Below are 23,532 nucleotides of genomic sequence, written 5' to 3'. Positions count from 1 at the left end.
TATGTTGTGTTTGATTTTGAAATTTTTGGGATTGTATTTGATTTTGAATTTTCTGGGTTTACGTCTAATTTTGAATTTTTTTTTTTGAATTTTGAATTTCTTGGGGCGCAGCAACACCCAGAATTTTTTTTTTTTAAAAAAAAAAAACCTATAGCCGCGTTTTTAAAAATGCGGCTACAGACCCGTAGGGTCTGTTGCTGCGCCGCTTAGGCCGGGGTTGTAAACGCGGCCATAGAAAACGCGGCTTTAGGTCTATAGCCACGTTTTCGGGGTCTATAGCCGCGTTTTTGAAACGTGGCTATAGACCCTGTTTTTTGTAGTGCCCGCATGGACTCCAAACCTTATGAGATTTCAGCTACTTAAATTCAGAAAAATTGAATTTGGGATTTGTTTCATCAACAAAACATTGATCCATACCAAATGTAGGCCAAATCAAACAATTTACATCACTTACACGCATAATAGCCACAGTTGTTGAGATGCTATTGCTATACAAATAGAAGAGAGGTTAAGGTTTAAACTTTAATATGCTCTTCACCCATTTGCAGCTCCACATTGAGTCCAAAGTTGTCACACTCACCGAACCACCTTGATTTGTAAAAAGCATAATTATTTCATATAAAATTAAAAAAAATTTATTTTTGATTGTTAATTTTTTTTTTCCCTCCAAACTAGTAAGACGACATGTCTAAATTAGCTTCACTCCTTGATTTTATTTTGCAACATCCATTAGATTTGGGACAATCTGCTAAATAATTAAAAGAAACAATACTTTAGGTCAGTCAATGTGTATTGCGTGCATATATAGTCTATTTCTTACTTTTTAAAGACAATGTTAGTATATATATTTTATATTAGATATATAAACTCAGTTAGTTTACGTCCAAAACAAGAAGAAAAGTCCCAAATTAAGTGACTTAAATTCTATAGGTATTCTTTTTTACTAAACACAACCATAGTTTAGTGATATTAACCATGGTAAAACAAGATTTTTCTCCTTTCTTTTCTATCCTCAAAATCTGGTGCAAGATATCCACCATTGCTCCACCGGAGCTCCAGCTCTGTCCGCAGACCTAATATTGCTTCACTTTGTTTGTGCTTGGTAGTTATTGGTATCTTTACCTTTACAACCAAAATATTAAAAATAAAAAAACTTGAAGACCCTTTTCTTCATCCATCAACCAAGATCACCATGTTCCACACTCCCACCTGGAAACCCAGGGAAAATCAAAGTTTGAGTTTATATCAAAACATACTCTACTTGACTATATATTTAAACATGCCTTCCATCTGTTTTTTTTTTTTTTTCATATTTATCTTACATTGTAAAATTAAAGCATATAAAAATAATATTTATTGTAATCTTTAATTTATTTAATAAAAAACACCTTTAGTTATTTAAAATTTTATAAAAATATTTTAAAGGATAGTTACACATGAGAAAGAAAGAAAATATTTGCCTCAAATTATATAAAACCGACTTTATGAAATTGTCTTATGTAAGAAAAAAATACATATTATTTAATAATTAAATAAAGTTAGAATCATGTTTTAATTTAAGTGTAAAAGTACTGAAGGCAAACAATGTAAAGGCAACAATGTGAATAATAGAAGTAAAATAAGGTTTGTATCACCAGATACTGGTATATTATTACTAATCTTCAACAACAAGTGATGAGAATCAACAAGCATTCAAGGATCCATTGCCTGTTCCAGTTGGGCCTATTACAAGAGCAAGATCCAAGAAGATCAAAGAAGCACTTAATGGGCCGATTCTAACGCAAGACATTCCAAGCTTAGCCCAAAGGAAGATAAAGACGTAATAAATTTAATTCAAGCTATTGAGGGATGATCTGGCTTAATTGGGAGTGATTTATAGCGTGGATTAATGACTGATTGACTTTCCAGCTCTATATCAGTTAATAGAGATTTTTCCTATTCTAGAGCTGCTATTTCAGACCAAATCTACCTGAATTTAGGGCTTTTATTATTTAGAACGTTTTTTAGCTTTTTTCCTTGTTTTTAGGTGCATTTAATGCTTTTTAAGTCAAATTTGATTCCCGATATAGTAAGGTATCAATTAGGAATTATTTTAGAATATATTTTCTTGTCTGTCAAGTTTTATGGAACCCTTAAATAGGCCCTTAAGTCTGTAAACGTTTTTTTTTTTTTTTTTATAGATTATTGAATAAAATCAGAAAAGGTGAGTAAGGCTTTACTCTTCTTTTGGTTCTTCAAGAACTGTGAACTTATCAGGGATTCTTCCTTGTGGCATTCAAACTTTATACCTTCTGTTCGTGATTCTTTATAATCATTGGGTCAACGTCAACTTATACATTTGGTTCGCGTTTCGATTATAAACGTTGGGTCAGGGTTTCTATCATAAATCTGAATTTTAGCTTTCCTAGGTAAATATTCTAATATTTTTGTTGGGTCTCAAAGCGTGTCGATTGAGGTTCGTATTATTTGGTATCAGAGCTAAAAAACCTTCAATCGACACAAAAATATCTGATATCAAATGATACGAGCCTCAATCGACACGCTTTGAGACCCAACAAAAATATTGGAATACTTGCCCAAGAAAGCTAAAATTCAGATTTTTTATAGAAATCCTGACCCAACTTTTATAATCGAAACGCGAACCAAAGGTATAAGTAACACCACCTTGACCCAATGATTATAAAGAATCACGAACCGAAAGTATAAAGTTTGAACGCCACAAAGAAGAATCCCTGATAAGTTCACAGTTCTTTAAGAACCAAAAGAAGAACAAAACCTCACTTTTCTGATTTTTATTCAATAATATATGAAAAACGTTTACAGACTTAAGGGCCTATTTAAGGGCTCCATAAAACTTGACAGACAAGAAAATATATTTTAAAATAACTCCTAATTGATACCTTACCATATCAAGAATCAAATTTGATCTAAAAGCATTAAATGCATCTAAAAACAAGGACTAAAAAGCTAAAAAAACGTTCTAAATAATAAAAACCCTAAATGCAGGTAGATTTGGTCTGAAATAGCAGCTCCAGAATAGGGAAAATCTCTATTAACTGATATAAAGCTGGAAAGTCAATCAGCCATTAATCAACGTCATAAATCACTCTCAATTAAGCTAGATCAGCCCTCAATAGCTTGAATTAAATTTATTACACCTTCATCTTCCTTTGGGCCAAGCTTGGAATGTCCTGCGTTAGAATCAACCCAAATTTCTTGAATCAACCCATTAAGTACTTCTTTAATCTTCTTAGATCTTGCTCTTGTAATAGGCTCAACTAGAACATGCAATGGATCCTTGAATGTTTGTTGATTCTCATAAACAAGTATGCTAGAGTGCGCATATCCTAGCTGTTGCTGAGTCACTCTGCGATTTAGAGAACATTCCATAGCAATAAAATTTCTTGGGACATCAATGATCATGTCATGGCAACGTACGTAGGTGCAAAATGCCTACCAGGTTTGAATGATAATAAAAGACAAAAAGTTTTAATTTTGTCAGTTGTGAATTAAGAAAGATTTTTTTTTTATTACCAAACAATTTTCCAGCTTTTAATTATTTTGTAAACTATATATGTTCAGCAAAAAAATTATTTTGCAAACTATGCTGGATTAAGATATGAAACAAGTTAATCAATGAAAAGGAAAGCTTAATTAGGACATGAACATGATGGATTATGCGTTCATGCATATGCCAACCACTCTAAAAAAAAAAAATATTATGCCAACTTTACTCTACTTTTCATCAATCTAAACGAACCATTAAGATATGAAGAGCATTTTTGTTAAATATGTTTTAAGGAGTTAGTTCTTATAATTTTCAGCATCTAATTATAAGCCAGAAAAATTACTAGTTCAATGGCCATGTGCCATTTTTATTTTAACGCTCAGACCTCTTGGCTATTGTTAACTTTGTGATGCAAAGAACAGCTAGGCCTCTCTGCAGGTTATGCATTATGGGCTTGCGGAGGTTGACACCAACTCCTATATGAATAGCAAGAACCGCTTGCTCTCTGATTGGAACCCCAATTAATAGAACTCTTGCCTTTTTTTTTTTTCTTTTTTTGATAAAAGAAAATTCCAACTATTTAATCATTTAATGTTGTGTTGATTTTGATTCTATCGTGTGATTCTTTGAATTATATTCAACCTTGAGAGAGATAGAGGGAGAGAGAGAGAGAGGGGGGGGGGGGGAATATGAGTGCTATTCTTATTAGAAGTTTAAGGCAGGCATATCAATTGTTTGAGAAATGAGGGTGAGTCTTGAATTGGATTCTTGATATACTTATAACTATTTATGTACTATTAAGCAACAAATTTAAATCAACCTTCTTGGACTAATTATTTTTATTGGAACTCTTTATTCTCTATGTTCCTTATGTTTCTTAAGACTATTTTACTGGTTTTGACATGTATAAGTATAGTTATCTTTGTTTAGCATATGGATCAATTACTAAGCTTGAATATGCCTGGGAAGATAAAATTGTTGGACAATTTCGCTTGGCAATGAGAAGAACTTGATAAGTATCTTTTGTTTAAAGTGAATTTAAGGATGAAATAACCATTACATTAGGGAAATATTTGCTCAATATTATCAGGGAAATTTTGAATTAATTGGAGAGAGAGATTTAAAAGAAAAGAAGTACCATAAGATTTATCAAAAATGCAAGTGCAAGAATTCATTGATGTACCTTGTTTAGCTAAAGATTATCATCCTCTGCCATAGTTTTGAAATGCAAGGGAAGACACATGTTTGACTTTGTCAAAATCCGGTCCTCCTTTGTCAAGCTTATCTCTGAATGACTTTTTCATGCTTTTGATCTTCAATTTCTGGAGGGTTGTGACGAACCTCAATCCATCAGGAATCATCTTCAATCTAGGGCAACAGACAATTTCCAAATGACAGAGATTGGGCATGGCTCCTTCCTCCACCCTCCACTCCTCTAGTTGAAACAATTCAGAAAGGAAAAGAGATTGAAGCAAAGGAAATCCTCTTTCGGAACAAACCATATTCTTCCCTTCAAAAGCTTCAAAAAAAAAAAAGGCTGAGAATTTTTAAGTTGGGCAACTTCTCTAACGTTGCCATTTGGTCTTCCTCAAGCCTAGTCTTGAATAAGGTCAACTTGGCAAGTTTTTGAGAGAACTGGTGAGCTTCTAGAAGCTTCTTTTTTTATGGAGTTCAATATATTTAGCTTTTCTACATGTGGACACCTTGATATTAGACTTATTAGTATTTGTATTGTATCTTGGGCCCGTGTATTAGTCCTCACCTTAAGAACCCAAAGATGGTTGAGTTGGAATGATGTGGGAATTTGGATGGTATTGGGTTGAACATTCACCAATGTCTGCAAAAAACAAAGATTACCCAATTCCAACTTACCATGTACATTATAATCGTAGGGTAAATAGAGATGCTTCAACTGTTTCATATACTTAAACACATTTGGCACTCTTGAATGGTCTAATATCTGCAAATCTAGTGTCTCCAAGCACCTCAAATTGCCAATAGATGATGGCACCTTATTTATGTTGCTATCTTTGAGAGATAAATATCTTAAGTGGATGAGACATCCAATGTTTTTGATTAATTTTCTGCCATGCTTTTCAAAATTTTCCAGATGTATTACTCTAACCAACTTGAATTTTTTGAAACAAAACTCCTTAAAATAAGGTTCATCATGCCAATGAAGAAGGTGGAGAAGAGACCTGAGGTAAGGATATTCATTGAATTTAATTCCCTTGATGGAATTATCACCTGATTCTAGAATGATAGCAAGTCTTCAAACTTTACCAATTTGCACTTCACACTGTTTCATGGAAAGAATATTGGTGATATGGATAAAATTTTCCTTTTTAGCTTTTGATACGCAAAAGTCTAGCATAATATAATAGATTCAAAAAGTTTTGATCATTCCAAGGAAGCCCCTTCTCCACTTGAACCATGGACCTCTGCACTAGCTCCCTTAAATATCGTTCTCCCACATCTTCCATTGAATCCTCTCTTCCTCCTCCGTGTTGAATTTGTGATAGAAAACCTTCTCCCATCCACATTCGAATCAATTCTTTTGTTGGTATCTCAAAATCCTCTGGGAAATGAGCTAAATTTAGAAGACATGGTTTCAAGTGGCAAGATAAATCATTATAACTTAAAGCTAAAATCATGTTGATCTGTAAGTCTTGTTCTACATAAAAGTATGATTTGACATGTCTAAGCACTTCCTCCCACTCTTTTTGCGTCTGCTTTGTTGCTAAAAGGCCTCCAAGTACGATGAATAGTAATGGTAAACCTCCACAATATCCAATCATTTGCTTCCCTAAATCTTTCATCCCAATTTTGGCTTTAGAGTCTACAAAGTTAAAACAAAAAAACAAAAACAAAATAATATTATTTATTCTTGATCGACAACCACAACAATAACATCAAACAATTATATTTTACAATTTTTTTTTTCTTTTTGAAAAACTTAGGAGCCGTTTGGTAACTAGTAATGTTGTTTATATTTTTTGGAAATACATATAAGTAAAAAAGTGTGTAGAACTGCATGTAATGTTATTTAAAAACTCAAAATACGTTATTTAATACCAAACAGGGCCTTATATTTTACGACTTGAACGCCTACAAATAATTGATGGAATCATGGAAAATACAGCCCATGAGCCATGAGAATGAACATTTGAAAGAATCTATGAACCTTGGAACAGAGCCTACAATTGCCCAAGCTAGCAGCCCGCTATGTAAACTCCCAAGGGTGGTAATTAAAAGGACCAAGTTTCCAGCCCATGACCCACTCAAATTGGTCCATCACCCATGTTAATAAAGGCATAAAATTGGCCTGAGTTGGGCCCACAAGAACCCAAGAATTGCCACAGCCTATGTGGCCGAAATGTTTGGGCACCTAAAATTAATTAGGCTTGGCCTCACTATGATAACAACACTTGCTAGTAAAACAAGGAGTAGCTGAAGTCAAGACCCACAAAATCATAAACCATGGTCCACGTGTTTGGGCTGAATCAACAAAGCCTAAATAAAGGGCGAAAATGGCCCAATACCACGATTCTTCAAAAATTTTAGCCAAAAAACACTGTTTCGGAAATAAATGGCGATCTACCACTTTTTCCAATACTCGAACTCATCAAACTCGAGTATTAGATTTTCTAGTTCCACCGTGACATGCCAGCATGGCATTTTGGATTTAAAAAATCCCACTTGGTACTCGAGTTTTTTGGGCTCGAGTACTGTATACTGTGGTACCCGAGTCTACTAAACTCGGGTACCAATCTGGGTTGACTGCGATCTGTTGAGTGTCATACCAGTTGATACTCGAGTTTCATGGACTCGGGTACTGTTAACCCGAGTCCACTAAACTCAGGTAACAATTGTGTAATGCCAGTTGATACTCGAGTTTCATGGACTCGGGTACTGTGTTAACAGTACCCGAGTCCATGAAACTCGAGTATTAATCTATGTTGGCCCGAATTAGTTGAGTCATCATGCAATTAATACTCGAGTTTCATGGACTCTCGAGTATCAATCTGTGTTGGCCCTAATTTCTGGAGTGTTTTAATCATGCATATAAAAATTTTAACATCCATTTGCACGAAGTTCTCGCTTATTACACACTCTTAAAATCCATTTGATTTTTAGTGAACATTTTTTAGTGCTCTTTATTTAGGAAAGAGTTAATGAGGTGCTGCCATCTCCAGGCTCCCAAGTTTGTATGGGAAGACATCACATAATGGAGAGTGGAGAAGTGTAGGGGAAAATCTCTCCAAGCTGTGGTGTGTAAGCTAGCTTTAGGAACAATCTACGATATTTGGCATCGGAGAAATGCAATTATCCTTGGAAATGGCATTTTGAAATATGAAGGCTCTCTCTCAAACAGAGTCATTGCAATACTTGGAGTTTCAACTTCAAGATTTTGCAGTGCATTTCTTAAATGGGGTTTGTTTAGATTTTGGTTGTTGGTAGGGTAGTTTTACAAAGGCTACCTCTTCCTTATGTGTGTTTTTTGTCCTTTACTGTAACATGCAATTGTATAGCTGCTCTTTACTAGGACTAGGAGTTCTTTTGGTCTATGAGTTGAGATAGTAACTGTACATTGCTTTTTAGTTTTTAGTAGTTTATAAAAATATTTCTCATTCATCTTTAAAAAAAAGCATTGAAAGGAATATCTAGAATGCAAAAAGCGATTTCAAAGATAAAACTAACATATGCATGGCTGATCCACATCAAGATTATCGCATATCTTGCAATCTTCTTTGCCACACAATTCCTTTTGCCTAAAATGATGTGAATATAAAAATCCATGTAAGAAAAATCACCTGTCATGGAAGATAGAAGTAAGAAGTGAAAGGATTCTGTTGTTTTTAAATGACCAAAACAAGGAGAATGAATAAAAATTGGTTCTTGTACAAGTCAACTATCTTCTTGGTATGCAGAACAGAAGATTATATAAATATTACTAGCATACCTTTTGGATACTCTATTTTGTGATAATAATATGGTTCTTATACAAGTCAACTATCTTCTTGGTCTGTAGAGAAGTCAGGCTCTTCTAGCTTAAACAACTTGGGCATTTGCAAGGTGGTGGCATCAGCTTTTTGTTGAATCCCTTTCCTAGTGTTTGCTGCAAACTTTGAGGCCAATATTGTAGCTCTCAATTGCTGTGCTTTGTCCACTAATGATCTGCCAGCACCATCATCCTTATAATCAACGTTTGATCCATCCCAATAGCTGAATTCTTGGCCCCAAACGTGTCCATAGTAGTTGTCCTCTTGTCTAGCCAACTCCATTTCCTTCTTTCTTCTCATGTACCATCTCCATGCAACTTGTAGAAAGCAAGCTCCCTAAGTTCTCCACTGGTGGGAGTAGTACCTGAAAGCATGCTGGAGTTTCTTGCTGTGAAGGTGCTTAAATTGACTGGCAACAAACTTGAGGTCTTGAGGTCTTCAGCTCTGAGTGCAAATGCCTTAACTTCAGTTAGGGACTTGACATGGCACAGCATGATCTGGAATTATATATATTTTTATTAAAAAAAGTTGTAATATTTACAATTAAACCTCAAGAGAGCATTAGTAGAATTATTAATAGCTTATTATGTGAACTATATGAAGATTCTTCTAGCAGAAATTACTCGCATTCAAGGTCTTCAAATTGTCCAATACCAACTGCAATGATAGATTTGACAATGTAAACTTGTCTCAAAAAAGAAAAACAATGCATCATTCCCACATCGACAAATTTCAGGGAACAAACATTGTTTTTGGGTAAAAATGCATGCATTTGCTCAGTAAAAGTGTTCGGGGCAACAAATTTCATAGAGCATGTGCTTTGTGAACTGTTATCACACAAAAGTCACGACCATATGTTTCCTAATGAAATAGCTTGGTCTTTCTAGTTTGTATTACAGTCCAATGAATCATGGATGTTTGATGATCCAAGCAACAACAAAAATTTCCAAAAAATCTAAAACCCAAATGTAATAATCCAACCAAAATAATATAATTTCATTATGTAAAGGCATTTCCAAGCAACAAAGTCAGCCATATACCAAACTAAAACAACTTTCACTAAGTGGTCAGAATAAAATGCAGTGCTACTAGAAATTTCCTTATAATCCAAACACTCTTTTATAAATTGTTTCTATTTGGTGGCTGTGTCTGTGTCCTTCTGTGTCCTACAATGACTTATTGCTCTAATAACACATGAAAATGTTCATTAAAAAAAAAAAAATTCAAAAATTACACCACAAATACCCACATATACCCACATATACCCACAAATGCCCAATGCTCAAACAAATATTAAGATAAGGAGACATACCTTGTGAAGATGCAGATCGAGAGTGAGAGTAGAGACCGTGAGCAAGAGGAATAGTACAGAGCGAGCCCAGGACTAAGAGGGAGACTGAGAATGAGAGTGAGAGGGAGACTGAGAATGAGATTGAGAGCGTGTAGGAGAGTTAGAGTGAGAGGGAGACTGAGAAAGGGAGTGATGAGAGAGTGAGAAGGAGACTGAGAAAGGGAGTAAGCTTAAGTGTGGGTGGGTGTTCAGAGAGTTTAAGTGTGGGCAACAGCGTGGGGTTTGATGGAAATGGTACTCGAGTCCAAGAAACTCGAGTAGCAAGTGGAATTTTTAAATTCACAGATTGATACCCGAGTTTACTGGACTCGGGTACCACAGTATACAGTACTTGAGCCCAGTAAACTCGAGTACCAAGTGGAATTTTTAAATTCACAGATTGATACTCGAGTTTACTGGACTCGGGTACCATAGTACACAGTACTCAAGCCCAGTAAACTCGAGTACCAAGTGGGATTTTTAAAATCCGAAATGCTATGCTGGCATGCCACGGCAGAATTAGAAAATTTGGTACTCGAGTTTGGTGAGCTCGAGTACTAGAAAAAGTGGTAGATTGCCATTTATTTCCGAAACAGTGTTTTTTGACTAAAAATTTTGAAAAATCGTGGAATTAGGCCATTTTTGCCTAAATAAAGTCTAAAATATCAACTCCAAAGCCCATTAGCATGAGCAGCGAGGTGACCAGGTTATTTGATTGAATCAGCGTTGCCAAGCCCACAAAAATCGACAACAACCAACTAAAATCCAGGAAGTTCAGATTCAAGTGTGAATCAAGCTCACTAAAGGGGCAAAGGGGAAATTAAGGAATAGTGGATTGAAGGGCTGAAAGGAATCATTCCACGTCAATTTGGTTCCATTTAAAGTTTAACAATGAGCTTGGAACACTTGTGTAGGGTTGAAAAAGAAAAACCAGAATGGACCAACCAAAACTGATAAACCGAACTCTTTTATTTGGTTTTTTTTCCCTAATTCGGTCAAGTTTGGTTTGGAAATGAAAAAATCAAATTTGTCGGTTCAATCTCAATTTTAGTGAAATTTATTTTGACCCAAATCAAAACCGACCAAGATATATATATATATATATATAGGTAAAGTATTATTTAAGTGTGTAGTAGCTCAGTGGTTAACATGCAAAGACTCACCAGTGCAACCTACTCTTTTTTGCTTGGGTTTATTTTGATATTTCAAAACTTATATAGTTCATGTTTGTTCTCTATTTTGACCGCACTGACCCATGGCTCATGGTCGGCTTGGTGTGGTTTTGTTGGTGTATCGGTCATTATTGGTTTTAAATGTGGCAAAACCGAGAGTCTCAGGTTGGCGCACAAAGGCTAGCACAGGCTCTAACAAAGCACTTTGAGTCAATCACAATACTATCAAATACGCTCTTGATTCACGTACTCGGAGACTTTAGGCAAGTGATCTATTGATGACTTGGCCTTTGGCATTAACAATTTTATGCTGAGGCAGGTGTGGTTTTTTCGTTGTGAACTCAAGAGATTTAGCTATGGAGGTTCAAAGCATGAGTAAGGCTAACTAGTGTTTAGAGAGAAAGAGAAAGGAGAGAGAAAGAGTCACAAATTAAAGAGAAAAATGGGAATAAGCTATTTGGTTGGTAAGTGTGAAAAGGTGAAATAGAATTTTGTTCAATTATTTTGTTGTTATTTGATCGTAAATACAGTGGAGTGTAATTGTTTAGCTGGTGAGAAAGTGTTGGAAAGTGAAATGAAATTGTTTTGTTTTTGGTGGATTTAAGTAGTTTAGTTTGTGAGAAAGTGGAGGAGAGTAAAATAAAATTTTGTTTAGTTACTTTGTGATTTTTTTATGAAAAAAGATAATTATGTTCAATTATTTCAAATGGATTACAAATTTATTGTGAAAATTGTAATGATTGTAAGGAAGATTAGGAACCAACCAAACAAAATAATGTTACACTATTGATATGTGATGGAAATGTAACTAATAAACCAAATACTCTAATGTTTATATTGCTATAATTAGATTTTGTGAATCTAAGATTCGAAAAATCTAATATTACCATGCCATATAAAATTAGACGAACCAAACCATTTCAACCATGGATATATTTCTTAAAAGAATAATTGTTAGTGTACAAATATTGTTGCACACACAGTATAGACAATATTATTTTTTTGAACAGAAATCATGTCTTGAAGCCACAATTTCAATTAAAAAACTGAAATGCATGTACTTTGTGTGTAATAGGACAATATGTAATAGAATATGCCCTTGTTAAAAATAGTTTTTGGACTAAAATGATTTTAAATAAGATAAAATTATTTAACCAGCATTTATGTACACTTGGTCAAAAATTAATTCTATTGGAACTTATATCTTTTCTTGTAATATCTGACAAATTTAAATTTACATCTAGATAAATCTATTATTTAAAACTGATTACTTATTTTGTCTTCTAAATTGTTCTATTTTTAATTGTGTTTCATATATATATATATATAGATTTATATTTTTTTTTTTTTTTGAGGAAAAAAATTGTGTTTCATATGGGTAATAGAAGTCATTCGCACTGAGTATGTTTTACAGCTGTAAGACCTTTCTTTACTCTTTCACTTCTTCAAATTAATTTCAAAAGAGAAAATAAAAAATCATTCAAAATAATTACCAATAAAGACAAATTAATAGAAAAAAAAATTAGGATTTGATAGTATTTGTTCCTTCTCTCCAAGCTATCTTCTCAAACAATTCCCAACTCTTTTCATCATTTAGACAACGTAGTTCATAAAGTAAACTTCCGGGATCTATATGCAGAGCCACTTGTTTATTGCAAGAGGTAAGCAGTATTTTACTGTTACTATCATTCATGGGAAAGCCTCCATGTAAATTGTTCCAATCCTCAACATTCCAAATATCATCTAAAACCACCAAACACTTTAGCTCTTTCTGAGCTTGAACAAGTTTATAATCAGCGAGCTCTGCATCTGTCAATTGTCGAATTCCATCCCTTTGCTCTTTCGATAGAGACTAAAGGCTAAATAGAATTCCTTCCCAAACAAGTCTTCTTTGACATTGCTGTGAGATATATACCCAAGCGAAGCAGTCATAGTGTTGCTTGACTTCGTGGTGATTATAAACCATCTTGGCAAGAGTGGTCTTTCCCAGACCACCCATACCACATATGGAAGCAACCCTAGTATTGCCTTCTCCTTCTTTCAGCAAAAACTCTACCAATTCATTCACATCATCATCAAACCCAACAATGCTATGACATTCAAGATGAGAAAATGTTTGCGTTTGCTCTCGTTCCCTCTCATTCCAGGAACTGGATGACCCGCCTCCTTGTATTATAGATTCTCTTATGCCATAGTCTCGAAAACTCGTTATTAAAACATAAATCTTCTCCTTGATATCTACAATATGTGACCCAACCTTGTGCACTGTATTTCCTTCATACAAGATGCAAGTGCACCCCTTTCTATATGCAACTTTAAGGGCATATGTTGCGATGATATCTTCAGCATCATAAGCAAGATCTCTTACTTCAGCAACCCACAGCCTTAAAAGCTTTGATTCATCCTACCCGTATCTGCATCCTTTAGCAAGCTTTGCATCAGTTTGAGCTAAGTTTGTAGCAACTCAATTTAGTCACTCACCTCGGACAACAAGTTTGATTCTTGCATGAGCAAGTTGAAAAGAAACAGATGGTTGTGATGGGGACTGTTGGGGACATATTTTTATGTAATTGGCATATCCTTTGACAAAACGCAATTTACTTGTATTTGGGTAAATTTAAGTAGGTTCAAGATGATCATTATAAGTGGTTAAATTGAAGACATGAAGATTACTTAAGAACTGCTCAAGAAAAGTGCAAACTGCAGGTCTCAATACCTCCTCGACAGAAGCTCGATCTGTCGAGATTCATTAAAGCTCGACATATGTCTCGATCGATCGAGCTTACAGGTTTCAGATTATAGCCAGCAACGTTTTTACTCTAAAAGGCTATTTATTTATGGGTTTGTATAATTCTTATTAGACTAGGAAAGCCTAAGGTTTGTGTAAATCTACTTAGAATAGGAAAGCCCATTGAAGCTCCTATTTGAAGGAGGTGGAAAAAGAAAAACCTAACCCTAGAGAGTTTCATAAGGTTTTCTTTTTGAAACCCTAGCCTCCTTCTACAAAAGAAAGAATTCTTGCTGCGTTTCTTGTAGGCCTTTGGTTTTGTGACCAAGCAAAGTCTCTTGCACCAATATTGAAGATCTTATTGGTGTTTTTTGTGAAACTGCTGCAAATCAACTACAACAATGAAAGGGTTGCTGTGGAGTTAGTCACGTACTAGGATTCGTGCAAAGGAGTAAGTCGCGTACTGGGATTCGCGCAATTGGTTAGTCATGTACTGGGAGCCGTGCATTGAAAGGAGAAATTGTCACTACTGGAACAAGTCCAATTGGATATTGGGGTAAGGGTTCAATTATAGGTTGGTAAGGTACTTAGGATTCCTTTACTTGTAACCGCTTGTTGTGATAATAGGGGAATTTCGGGAGTGGTGACCTTAAAATCATCCGGTGGAATTTTTGCCGTGTAGGTTTTCTCCATTCGTAAATAAATCACCATGTCATTTATTTTTCGCTGTACTTTAGTTTATTGGTGATTTGTTTGTGCTATCACGCGTTTGCATGTAAATTTGATTAATTAATAAACTTGGCTAATTAATCAACTTAATTCATCACAAGGGGTCAATACGTTTTTGGCCTATCAAGTGGTATCAGAGCAGGCACACTCTCATTAGGTTTTAATCTTTGCTGTGTGATCCATTGACTCCTGTTGTCATGGAAACTCTTGATTGTTTTGATTTGCATGATCTTGTGTTGAATGATGATGATGGTAGTCAAGATGCCTATTGCAAGCTTTATAATTTTTGTATGAAATCTCTTGAATGTTCTACAAAATTAAAAGCTAAATTTAAAAAGGTCAAGCTTGAAAAAGATGATTTGATTGCAAAATTGGATGAAGACAATAATTTGAATAAGAATTTTAAAAATCAAATTTCATCTCAGGTGGAAAAATTAAGAGTTTGGAAGAGCAACTAGTTGAATTTAAAACTGAAGTTGAAAAATTAACTAGTGCCAAATTTGTTGTTGAGCCTAACTCAAAAAAAAAAAAAGATTTTTATATTCCCCCATTTAAAAGGAATAATGAAGATTTGAAGGCTAATATTGCTAGGATAGACAAAGGTAAACAATCTGATGTTAACGCTGAAGTTTCTAAACCTATGTCTAAAACTCCTCCTAGGCTGAATAAAAATTCTGAATTTGTCCCCACTTGTCATCATTGTCACATTGTTGGTCATATTAGGCCAAATTGTCCTAAATTGAGGCCTCTGTCAACCTCTATGGTTAGACCTCCTTCTAGGAAGCATAGTAGTTCAAAAACTACTCATGTTTGTCACCATTGTAGTGCTTCTGGTCACACTCGTCCTAATTGTTTCAAGTTGTTTCCTCATAAGCGAGTGTCCAATAGGTCCCATCCTTTGTCTAAAGGCCCTGTACCTATTCTTGGTGAGTTATTAAAAATTTTGAGTTTTTTGACTCAATTTAAGGGGAATTCTAATTCCTCTATGTCTTTTAGTAGTCATATTAGGACACGTGCATTTTCATCTTCACGGCTAAAGACTCGAGCTGTGTGGGTGATAAAGGATCCTAAGACTTAATTGTCTTTTTGTTTGTCCTTTGCTTTAATTCTTTCTATCTAAAGTAGGTCTCTCTTTGCTTGATTTCTTATATGCTTTTGGAATCATGCTCTACATCTTTCTATCATGTCTTCATGCACATGCATCTTTCTTTCATGCCTTTATGCACATGCATCTTTCTTTCATGCTTTCATTTTTTTTTTGTCTGTTTTTGTTTGGTTGTTTAGTTTTTATTTTTGTTTTATTTTCCAAATCAAAAAAAATTGAAAAATCAAAAAATTACAAAAACAGTGTGTGTATGTGTACATCGGTTCTTGTCAACCTTAAAATGGCCATTGAAACAGAGTTTTCTAAACTTTGTATCTCTTGTAGCTTAGATGAGCATCTCTATGCACAACTAAGCAAGTGAGTTTCGTGGCTCTTTGTTTGTGATGAGTAAGGTTAAGTGATATCTTGTACTTAACACTCGTATCACTCTTTTTGACGGGTAAGATTAGAAAATCCTAAGAAAAAGGCATAAATAACCATCTCACCACTATTACCCGTCAATCATGATATGACATCTGTATATTTCAGCATAGCAAAAGTGCAATGTCAATGACATCTGTATGTTTTGGCATAGCAAAAGTGCAATGTCAAAAGTTTAACATAATTGGGTATTTATTCTCTCTCCTTTGTATACCCATACATGGTTTGCTTAATAAAAAGAAAATATGCAAAGAAAATAAAAGCAAAAAGGAAAAAAGTGCTTTAAATATGATTGCAAGCGTGTTTTCTAGGAGATGTGGGAGTTATAGAATGTACCTTAAAGGTGATAGTCTCCATCAAACAGTTATGATTGTGTGCGAGTTAAAGTGATTTTCTCATATCTCAAATCATCATAACCTTGAGACACTGATGCAATCTTGCGATGTTTTTCACACACAACGTGCAATATTTTTTGCTACTTTTGATACATGTGCAGGTACAATGTGATTTGGCCATCACAAGGTTTACATGTGTTGATGTATACTTACTAAATTGTCTTGACTTGTTTTTGAAATATAAAATCGGTTAGACTTGTTTAGTGTGTGTGCGTGTGTTTTTGGGAGCTAAATGCTTAACTCTTTGTTGATTGAGAGATGTTTTGAAAGGTTAAAATGTTGGTTGGGTCATTGACTGAGTTCTATACTTGATTGCATTCATATCTGTGTTTTTCTCCTCTTTGAAAAAAAATGTTTTTAAGCCTTCTCGATACCTTCTTGACACCTCTCAATACCTGACTTATCTGTCGAGCTCTTCAATTGCATCTTATCGCAATCTCGACACCTCTCGATAGCTAGGTGGATCGATCGAGATATCTCATGTCTCCTCGATAGCTTTTCGATAGCTGTTCGATCCATCGAGGTATGCTTGATAGCTTCTCGACACCTCTCGATCGATCGAGATACCCTTGCATGCATTTCATTTTTCTTTGTTTTGCATTTTTTTTGTCCATAGCATCTTGTTTTTCTTTTTCTTGCAGGTCTATGGTTCCTTGTTCTCCTGTTCCCTTTATATCTGTTTTCTGTCTATCTTTGGTCAAGTTTTTTGGCTTTTTATGCCCTTTAACAATCGCGTCAAAAGGGGTGAGAAATTTAAAAATTGAATGTCATTCCTCAGGGGGAGTAATAGACTTAGGGGGAGAACTTCATGTTAAAGGGAGAGTTAGTTTGATACATATTGATATTGATATATTTTTGTGTTGTGTATCTTTTGGTTTTGTAACCATTTTTACATACATGATACTTATCAAGTGGTATATGTGATGATGTATGTGTTTCACTCTTTATCTCACATGTGTTGTTTCTTTTCTCTTTTTATACACATGGTTCTTATTTATTTAACTTGTCATTGTTTTCCACATGGTACTTTGATGTGTTTTGTTTAGTGCCTTTCAGGAAAGACAAGTTAAAGCCAAGTCAAGATTCCAAACCTTCTTCTTGCAGCAACTTCCAAGGTTCAGATCTTTAGACTAGGCTTATTTATTCTGTAATCTTGAGTAGAATGTATTCTAGGACATTCAATGTACTCTTGTGGTTTTCTCACGGATTGCCAAAGGGGGAGATTGTTGGGGACATATTTTTATGTAATTGGCATATCCTTTGACAAAACCTACTTTACTTGTATTTGGGTAAATGTAAGTAGGTTTAAGATGATCATTATAAGTAGTTAAATTGAAGGCATGAAGATTACTCAAGAACTGCTCAAGAAAAGTGCAAACTACAGGTCTCAATACCTCCTCGACAGAAGCTCGATCTGTTGAGATTCATTAAAGCTCGACAGATGTCTCGATCGATCGAGCTTACGGGTTTCAGATTATAGCCAACAACGTTTTTACTCTAAAAGGTTATTTGTTTATGGGTTTGTATAATTCTTATTGGACTAGGAAATGCCAAGATTTGTGTAAATCTATTTGGAATAGGAGAGCCCATTAAAGCTCTTATTTAAAGGAGGTGGAAAAAGAAAAACCTAACCCTAAAGAGCTTCATAAGGTTTTCTTTTTGAAACCCTAGCCTCCTTCTACAGAAGAAAGAGTTTTTGCTGTGTTTCTTGTACGCCTTTAGTTTTGTGACCAAGCAAAGTCTCTTGCACCAACATTGAAGATCTTATTAGTGTTTCTTGTGAAGCTGCTACAAATCAACTACAATAATCAAAGGGTTGTGTGGAGTTGGTCATGTACTAGGATTCGTGCAAAGGAGTAAGTCGCGTACTGGGATCCGTGCAATTGGTTAGTCACGTACTGGGAGCCATGCATTAAAAGGAGAAATTGTCACTACAGAATAAGTTCAATTGGGTATTGGGGTAAGGGTTCAACTATAGGTTGGTAAGGTACTTGGGATTCCTTTACTTGTAACCACTTGTTGTGATAATAGTGGAATTTCGGGAGTGGTGACCTTAAAATCACCCCGTGGGGTTTTTGCCGTGTAGGTTTTCCTCATTCGTAAACAAATCACCATGTCATTTATTTTCCACTGCGCTTTAGTTTATTGATGATTTGTTTGTGCTACCACGCGTTTGCATGTAAATTTGATTAATTAATAAACTTGGCTAATTAATCAACTTAATTTATCACAAGGGGTCAATACGTTTTTGGCCTATCAGGGACGGATGAAATAAAGGAAATTTCCCTATGCTTCAAGCGATCTCTTTCTCTCTCTGTGTGCAAAACATTTCGCTGAATAAATTCAAGAATTACTTTCTTGTCTTGTTTGTTTAAAGGTTGTGATACCTTACTTGGACACTCCATTCTCGTGCATCTCTTTTTCTTTTGCATGTCCTTGGATGATGAATAAATTCAAGAATTGTATTTCATTGGATGGGACTATGGGGGTTGGACCACACTTCCAAAACTAAAAAAATGACAAAACAGAGTCGCCCTGCCTTTCCCACATGAACAACACCTCTCGGTCCTTGACCCTTCATTTCCCTTATAAATTATAATACCTCTCTTTTCCAATCAAAATCAAAAAGCAAATCTCTCTCGGTACTAATTTTTATATACTTTCTGCTCTCATGTGTATATATATACACAGACACTATTCTGCAATCTTTCACATTTATCACACTAATTTAAATTTTTCTTAAACTTCACTTTTATTTGTGGTTTTAATCTTTGTATTTTACATTCAAATTTTTTGTTTTAATTTATGAGTTATTTATCATTAAAATTCACAATTTCAACATATAATTCAAAAAAATTAATTAATTATTCTTCCTTCTCATTTTTATTGTTAATTGTTAAATTGGCTTAAGAATATATCTTCCTCATTCTTTGGCATCGTGCTCATTTATGTGGAAACTGTTAGCACTTGTTCCTTGTACACTGGAATCAAAGTAGCAGGAAGAGTTAGGGCTTTTTTTTGTGCTTAGAAAACTTTACGTTTTTAGATAATGTGCTGAGATTATTTATAATTGAATTTTAGAGTAATAAGTAATAACTGAAAGAAAATATTTGTTTCATTGAACATCAGTGCTGTCCATTGCCCATTTTGATCTTTAGACAAATTACAATTTATGCGTCTATGGTTTGGTCGAATTTAAGTTGTTTACTTATGATTTAAAATTTGACACTTTGCCTACTTGAAATTTGACTAGAATTTAAGTTGTCCAAACTAATCCTTTCATAACTGAAACATGTGACGAACACATGACTAACTTAAGATGATTATTCCTGATCACGATGACAACGTTTCCCTGGGCTCTATAATGTAATAACATCATTTAGTCTTAGGCATTTGATCAATTGCTGAATACGACACTACTTTAGTGTCATTGTTTTTAAATTATGCACAATTACTTACTTGAGACCAAAAAAATAAAAATAAAAACAATCATTTGATACAATTATCACAAAATAAATGTTGTACATCTGTTATTTATAATGTAATGGCTAATAAAAACCCTTAATAATTGCAATAGTATAAGGGCCTCATTTTTTTGTCACACTTGAAATTCTTCTACTTCACAACCCAAGTGTATTTTCAAACTCATCCAGTTCATCTTTATCATTTGATACCACTCTCAAAATTTTTTTTCATTTCTTTAATTTGAACTAGTCCATGGCCTCAAAATTTTGGTCAATACAGACTACCCATATTGGAGCATCTTTTCTTACTACAAACCTTAGCATTTATTCTTCAGTAAACATAACAGAAGGGATCAAGGCAGTCCACGCGCACTGCCTAATTTGTTGTATATGCATGTAGCAGCGCTAGTTATTTGATTCTTTAGTGAACAAAGAGAGAACAAGATTGATGATGCAGAAGCATAATTGAATAATGATTCTAGAATGCAAAATTACTCAAATTTCTCTTTTAATTGCAGATTATTTTATTGATTCGAATGTTGAACACAAGTACGTCTTTGTTCCTAATTTATCTAGTGGGTACAGAATGTGTCATTGTTGATGTGGTCCATGTGGACTCCATGACCCATGAGTCTTATGCATTGCGGTTTAGGGGAATGTGAAAAAGAGAAAGAAGAAAACACACAATTGTCAGTCAGGGCGGTGTGGGTTCTTTTTTTGTTAGCACACAGGCTCAAATAGAAACAAGGATCCTGGGCCTTTGTGCTTAAGTTTAAGGGACTGGCCTTGGTTCACCACAGCTAAGTTGGGCTGATTTCGAACTAGGCTATGCGCAAAACGTGGGTCCTACAATACATACATACTAACACATGGAAAATACATATATATTGCGTAATGAGGAACAATAAAGAAATGATATAAGTAAAGGGAAAATGAAATAAAACGTTAGGATCCTTAGGATAATAAGAAATGCTTCATTATTTTTCTTAAGTTTTTTCAATACATTATGCTCTTATTGCACTAGGATATATCACAAGGTTCAAATAGGTTCAAAAATCATAGACTTAAATAGCTCTTTTAGGCTTCTAAGATTTGTGAAGTTTGAATCTCTTTAAATTCAAGTGTATTCTCTAGTGTCTGTTGCAAGATCCCGAACGGTGTTTTCCCTCTCTTTTCTCTTTTTGAATTCTAAAGATGTTTTCTAAAAGATCTTTTTTGCTCTAATTCCCTATTCCTAAATGCCATTTTACTATTGGCTCCCCTACCTTTTATAGTACCCTTTTAGGGTTTTTGGTGTACTCGAGATTCCCTCTATTTACTGCCCAGGGTACCAGAACCAATGTTGTGTCAGCAACAATGGTTGCTAGTCCCTTCCTCATTTTCTCATTATTTTCCCCTTTTGAGGTTCCTTGTCCAAAATCTCCTAACTGACCTTCCTCTTATCGAAGGTCCTAAGGGCTGACTTTTGACCTTTCTTTTCCCAAAACTTCTAGAGATTACTTTTTAGACCTACTTTTTGACTGCTTTCCCTTTTGTCATTTTCTCTAAATGGGTAGATTCCTTTCTATCAGGCTGAAAGATCCCCAACCACCTTCCTTCATGGTCCATCTCCTTGGGTTCTTTGAGGTACCAGACCTTTTTTCTTGAAGCATTGGTTCCTAAGTCTTCTGCCACTTTTCTACATCATTTGGTGGCTGATGGAATATATTTGTTCTCATTCTTTGTGTTTCTAGGCATGCCCCCTTGAGCTGTCTCAGTCCCAAACTGGCCCTATTGCATATCCCGAGGATTCGAGGCTTCTGGGAATCCCCAAGTATCCTGGTTTAGTCTTCCCTCCAGTTTCTCCAACGATTTTCTCACTAAGGGCTGGGCTGAGCTTCTCTTCCTTCTTTGTTTTATAAGGCCTGAAGCCTGTCCCTTTATGGGTTTAGGCCCCTTCCCATTGACTTTAATGAATTTGGGCCTTACCTTTTCCTTCAAAGCCCACATGGTTCTTAGATTTCAATTTTTTGCATTGTTTTGGGCTTGGGTAAAATATTGTGATATTTTGAACCTCAACATTTAGCCCCCCGAGCTCGTGGGTTGCCTGCAACCCACGCTTGAGTAGACGAGAATCTTGATTTTTGCAAGGATTTTCACTTGTTTTCCCAGTCAGCTTCAGGATCCCTTCTCTTCGCCCCTTGGGATCCTGCTCCTTTACGTTATCCTCTAGCGTCCTGCTTCTCCATGTATCCCACTTCTTTCATAACTCCCCCCCCCCCTTTTTTCAAGAAACGTGGCAGTTAAGTGTCTGGGTAAACTTCCTACCCACTTTTTACGTTTCCCATAACTCCCCATTAATTAGCTGACAATAACTTCTCTCAAAAAATTGAATATTGGCAACTGGCGCATTTTTCTATACTTCATCTCCTTCAACCTTTCTCTGTGCTATTATTGTAGTCACTTTAAGCTATCCTTTCACTCCCAAAGATATTTCCCAACTCACCTTCTTTCTTTCTGCCCTTTCTTTTGTCACCTTTTTTCTATTCTGCACTCCTTTAACCTTTCTGTTACATCATCCTTCCATGGCTTCTTCCTCTTCCTCACGAAAAAAAGAGAGAGCGTTCTCCCACTCCTTCTAAAGGTGAGGGTTCTTTAGCAGGGTCGATACAAGGCGAGGTGTAGGAAGTTGTGGATCATCTAGCCTTCCCGTTACGGGATCCCTGGTACACCCCTAGTTTGTTTTTCCTCAAGTGTCTCATAGTGAGACTCCTCCTTCTCCACATACCTGGTTGTTTTTTGGTCAGTCTGGGTTTGCCAGTTCTACTCAGATTCTAGATCCAAGGGAGATCTTGGACCTTTAGATCATACGAGGATCCTGTGAGGTAGTTCCTATCTTCTTCAATTTTGCCTCAGGGAAGATTACTAGTTGGTCCACTTGGGTGGATAAAGAAATTTATGATGGTGAGTGTTGGGAAATTTAGACTCCAGTTGATATAATTAACAAGTTTTAAGCCCGAATGGTTAATTAGATTTATTATGAATAAACCTTGTTAAAACAAACAAATGTCAATATCATGCCAATATCATATGCAGCGGAAAAGTAAATAAGACAAGATATGATGACCCAGGAAAACCAATGAATCAAACTAGTTTCACAATGAAAAAACCTAGGGGGAAACCTTCCCGAAAAGCAATCCACTATAGTAAAGAGAAGTTTTAGATCTAGTACAAAAAATTTGTCTCTAGACTCTGCAATCCTTGTAGATGACTTACAGCAAAAAAATTTTACCACTTCAGAACCTTTGAACTCTTTAATATATGAACACCACCCTTTGGATGCACATATCCCAGTACATGAATAACTCACCAACTTGAGGAAGAAGAATGTTGGCTGCAAAGTTCTTCACTTCATCAACAATGAAGATCAAGAAGCACTTGGTTACAAAACCCTAAGGTGCAAAGACGCAGTAGCTTCTTTTAGAAAGAATAAGGCTTCGATCACCTTTTGCATGTGTTCTTCTTGATGCACATATCCCAGTACGTGAATAACTCACCAACTTGAGGAAGAAGAATGTTGGCTGCAAAGTTCTTCACTTCATCAAAAATGAAGATCAAGAAGCACTTGGTTACAAAACCCTAAGGTGCAAAGACGCAGTAGCTTCTTTTAGAAAGAATAAGGCTTCGATCACCTTTTGC

General features: G+C 35.2%; 1 pseudogene; it reads right to left on the bottom strand.

Annotated features, from left to right (window-relative positions):
• Positions 1-1,159: 1,159 nt before the first annotated feature.
• On the bottom strand, positions 1,160-21,233 carry LOC142628449 (putative disease resistance protein At1g50180; annotated as a pseudogene).
• Positions 21,234-23,532: the final 2,299 nt, after the last annotated feature.

Source organism: Castanea sativa, chromosome 3 (genome assembly GCF_040712315.1).
Source record: "Castanea sativa cultivar Marrone di Chiusa Pesio chromosome 3, ASM4071231v1".
NCBI lineage: Eukaryota > Viridiplantae > Streptophyta > Magnoliopsida > Fagales > Fagaceae > Castanea > Castanea sativa.
The sequence above is the reverse complement of the archived record's forward strand: the minus strand, read 5'-3'. Positions and strand labels throughout refer to the sequence as shown.